Genomic DNA, 5,306 nt, shown 5'->3' with positions numbered 1-5,306 from the left:
CAACTACGGTTTCTACATTTCATAATCCCTGTGTAATCTGTTAAGCACAGAACTCATTCTTGAGTATATATGACACAAATGAGGTGAAAGGCTGCAAATCCCTGTTATTCACGTAGTCTGCATCAGACTACTAGCTATTTTATTAGAAAGTATAATAGACCTACTCTGACACTGTAACTCTGTTGCAGTTACCAGAAATAGCCCCAGAGCATAAGCCAAATGTTACACGATACAGCACCACTGAGAACGATGTTCCTACACTATACCAATCTCAGAAAAGAAAAATCCATAGAAAACCCATCCCTTCTCAGCAGGGAAGCAGGGACTGAAAGCCTCTGAAGTACTTAATGTTTCACATGTTTTTCAGAAAAAATACCAACACCTAAGTAATTATAGGGAATCTTGTTTGTAAAACTGATGCTGGTGTTAAAATATCACCAAAGACAGAGCTCACTGCAGCACGGAAGCTTATCGCTCCCAGCAGGTAGCTATCAGTTGCCAGACAGTAGCCAAAGCCAACTTCTCGGGGTAAACCATGATATTATAAGGAGGGAAAACCTGTCCCATATCCCATAAACTGGCAACGTCCAGGAGACTACGAATGATGTTGCAAGATGGAGTCCCCAAATGGTTCAGGTGATGGCACTGCATCTGAAACTCAAGCCTGTTTCCTGACTAGAGAAGGTCACTGGGAGCATCACCAAAGACTCTGTGCTGGGATGGTGGAGTCGAACCCTTTCACAAGAACCCAGTTCCTTCCTTTTGGCTTGATATTGTGACCAAAGTAGCCCTCTTCTTTATTTGCTCTAGCATCACTTCATTGTTCGTCTTCAAGGGAGACTGAACATGGGCTCTTCAGTGAGGCAACTGCTGAAAACCATGCAAATGCACAAAGGAATGAGCGGCTCAGCTGTACTGGCAGACGTGAGCTTGCCTTTGTACCATACCAGACAGACTCCCCCAGCGGCCTGCCAGCATTCGAGTGGAAAAAGGGCTGTGATGCTGTGAATCCAGACAAGCTGGGAGCAGATGAGAACAGGCAGGCAGGAGTGAGCTGGAGGCAGTCTAGGCCAGTCCAATACACACAGAATTAAGATGACAGTCCAACATTTACTACCAAAAAGCACCTCCAGAAAAGTCAGCTCCTTGCCCCTACTCTCTCTTCTCCAAAGAACCATGTCGCCCATTGTCAGCTCAGCAACAGCTCCTTGTCCTCCTGCCTATTCAGGCTCTGCCCAGCCAGTTTTTGCTTCTTACTGAGCAGCTACAAGGTTGTCTAATCCTAATGGAGATTTGTTCTGGCTCTCCTTGTGCTGTCTCTTCCCATTACTAACTTATAAGAAGCCATGGGATTCACTTGCCAGCACACAAGTGAAAAGCTAGTCCTTGGAGATCTAACTGTTCTGTTCTAAAGGAGGATATGTGGAAGCTAGGCACATCAAGACGAATTAATACATTTAAAGCCTCTGCCTGGTTAAGCCCTGTATGCTTATTCATCTTCTCATTCTGTAATGGCAGGAGTTGGCCAGATTTAACCAGCTACAACTTGACCTATTGCTATGTTTTAAAGGAGAGTTTTATATGATTATTTTTTCTAACCTGTGAAAACTGAGCAACGAAGGGTTAAGCAAACACAGATTCTAGACTTAATCACAACACTGCCATAAATTGCATTCTGTATCTATTTGCAATTTGCAGAACACACAGAGGATATCCTAGAAAAATCAATATTTTCTCAATGATGGTGGTTGTCCTCAGCTTGCCTCTAAGTAACAGAATAAAAGGTTTTAAGGCACTGTCAGCAGAACTGATAGCAAATGCTTTTGATCAGGTACCCTGTTTGGGAAGCAACTACACTGGGAAATCCCAGTTTGTAAATGAGGTCTGTTGCCTTTATATTGACTTATCATATAATGGATTGTAAAAAGCCAATTTTACTGGGCCAGAACTACACAACCTTTAAAAAGTCTGGCCTATTGCTTCACATATTTTCTTTTATCTTAAGTCTGCTGTAGTATATAATATGTACTACAAAACTTTAATGCTATATCCATGCAATTAGTAAGATTTTATTCAAATACAGAATCAGAAAAAAAGAAATCTTCCTTCATATTTTTTTATTTCAAAATTTATCATCAATAACTCTATCATTTGCACCATGTCCTAGCTACAAACATTGAGACAGATGCTGGTAACTTTTCTGCCCACTTCAGCCTAGACTACACCACTTCATTAGAGTGCTGGGAATTTGCTGGTTTTGGAGAGGCCAAAGCATGTATTCTCAAGGGACTGAAAGGAAAATGTTCCACAAGTGCCAAGCTAGAACTTGGCACTGTGGTCACTTGGCAAATGAATGGCGCTGTACATAATAAACAAGCAGAGAGAGGGAGCTTAAATTCTAAATACCCTCTTGAGAAAAGATAGAAAACAGTTCCTAGGAACAGTGAACAAAAGCTGTCAGAAAACGAAGATCATTGATTTTTGTCATGAATGACTTATGATTATGGCTATGCGGCTGGAACTGGAATGGAAGATTCTGCAATACAAAGCACTGCATTCTCTAATCTCATGTGAGATTTCATTTACATTCATTAAATAAAGCACAGTGTCATATTTGTTAGATCTGTTGGGCTCAAATACTGCATTTTACACATTAATCCAATTATCTTCCTGTTTCATTAGAACTTCAGATTACATTAATGCATCATCAATTAATAAATTTTCTATTTCCATGTATTCCTGTGTAGAGGAAAATACAGTTTAGAATACCCATTAATGTTCCATTTGGATGAATAATCTGCTTCAAAATGAAACTGACCAAGCTGCAATTTCATTTCCACACCTCTCATATTTTTATTATGCAACACACAAACATTAAAAATAAGAAAATATATGCCACAGAGCTCAGGCTGCCAACTGGCTACCTGACAAAAGAACAGATTAAGCAAGGTAGCAGGATCTCTGATCCAGCAGATGAACAAGCCGTATTTGGCCTTCTGTGCAGTAATGCCATTCAGATCTGAAGGGAATCTGCTGCGACCCGCATGCACTTTAGTTCTGCACTGTGCAGTACTCAGAATATTCACAGATCTGTTACCACACCATTGATATCTTTCACAGTCACCATCCATTACCAATTCAGGGTTTCATAATACACTCAGGAAAGCTTTCAAAACCTTATTTTGCACTGAAACAGGAGTCAGCCTCCTCAGAGATCAAAATACAGCCTTGTTCTTTACTTCAGAAGGTCTTTAGTCAACATCCAGTCCCATTGTCTTAAAATACAAACAAAGATTAATAGAACGTGGAAAATGAACCTTCAAGTTCACCAAATAAGCATCTTCAATTTTAAATGCTAACTCTAAACCACCACTGTGCAAAGTCAGATTCTACTCTTTTCCAGGTCTTTTGCAACTTTCCTTTACAGTCCTTGACTTTCTGATTTGTGGGCCTGAATTACACCCTCTGCCAGAGGAATCTGAGTCTGAGTTTGTGTTCTGCTTTTTCTTGCACTTACTTACCGCTTGAAAGAAATCCAGTTGTGCAGTTAGGCCCAGATCCAGAAAAACACATCAGCATGTGATTTATATATGTGAATAGTACCATTGTGAAGGGTGCAGGCTCTTTCCCAATATTTGCCATCAGTCTTTTCTCTGCTATTGCTTCTTTGTTCCCCATTACTGCATGTGGCCTTTCTGTTCATTCCAAGATCTTCCTGTAATTTCAAAATGGGGTACAGGCTATGTATATGATCCCTAGAACTGAGAGGAGAGGGCTCTCAGAAGAACTGAGACATAAAATACATACACAACTGTGTTTAAAATGAGATGGCAGAAAGTCCTCAAGCACTGCTTTTCATCTCAGCCAATTAATGTGTCAGAAAAACTGCTAGCTAACTTGCTTGTTCAGCTTGAACTTTTAGGAAGATCATCCTGGTAGCTCGTTTAGTTAGGGAAATACCACTGCAGAAGTAGTGAACATTTATGAGTTACAATATAGTTGGGACATTAAGCACTGAATACTCTAAGACTAAACTACTTTAAATAGTGTGGATTCTATAATATTGTGAACCTATCAATATTCTTTCACCTATGAGCACTGGTGTATATTTAGAGGAGAGATACCAGCATGTTTCAAACAGTCCCATAAGCAAAACAAACATTTAGAGATAGGCATTAACTGAGACCGATCATCAGTATGAATTCTCCTGGAAATAATTTCATATAATCAGGCTATTTCAATTATACTACTTCAGAATTCCTGTTGGACATTCCCACATATTGAATCAGACATTTAAAAGTGCTGATCGGACATCTACTCTAAAATGCCAGACATGAACTCTTCGCAGATGTGTCTGACATGGTGCAAATTCACACTGTATAAGTCCTATGGTCAGTGTTGCAGAAATACCAATGCTGGTCAAACACTCTTCATCATTAACTTTCATAAACTCTAATGGGAGTTAACAGTGTGTCTCAGGGAGGTGTTCAAAATCTTGAAGTGTCGAAGTCCTGGGAGACCTATCACATAGCAGATACCTCAGTTTTCTGAGATTAAAATCAGAAAAGAAAATTTAAAGTTACAAGAGCAATTAAAAAAAAATCTGTATTGAAATAATGCCATGTAATGCATGCAAAATCATCAGTCTGGTTCTCAGAGAAAGGGATAATGGTTTTGGTGAGAAATTTTGCCTCAGCAGTGTATACAGGGTCAAGGACAAGAAGCTGATCTTACTATAAAAGTACATTCAATGCTGTTGTCCTAATAAAATTAATTCCTAGTTGCTCAAAACCTGACAAAACAACAAAAAAAACCCGCTTTAATTCAATATAACCTGACAAAGCAAAAAAACCTTTAATTCAATATTCTTGGGGTGTTTTTAAAAAACAGACTACAAGCTTTCATGTTAAAGATCATTCTAGTTGAACCTTAAATCAGTAAATGTTATAGTTCTGACAACTTACTAAATGTTTCCAGGCAACAGAAAGAAAATAGCAAAGTAAACAATTCAAATATGCTAAAGAAGAACAAACTGATACGAAAATAAAACCTACTTCTGTATGGAGCTCCTCACTCTTAAGCAACATTAACCCTTTATGTTTCATGCATAAAGAGGAAATACAGAGTCTCACAAAACAAGGGGCAGTGTTTTTCAGGTTTTTGGCTGTATTATATTCACAGAGGACCCTTTTGTTTCTTTTCAACACTTAGCAGACAACTGCTTCCAATTTCAGTCAACCCATGAAAACCACCACAGAGTTTCCAAAGACTTCATAAAGTCACTTAAGCAGACTCTGAAAGTCTCC

This window comes from Falco rusticolus, chromosome 1, assembly GCF_015220075.1.
Source record: "Falco rusticolus isolate bFalRus1 chromosome 1, bFalRus1.pri, whole genome shotgun sequence".
Lineage (NCBI taxonomy): Eukaryota > Metazoa > Chordata > Aves > Falconiformes > Falconidae > Falco > Falco rusticolus.
The sequence above is the reverse complement of the archived record's forward strand: the minus strand, read 5'-3'. Positions refer to the sequence as shown.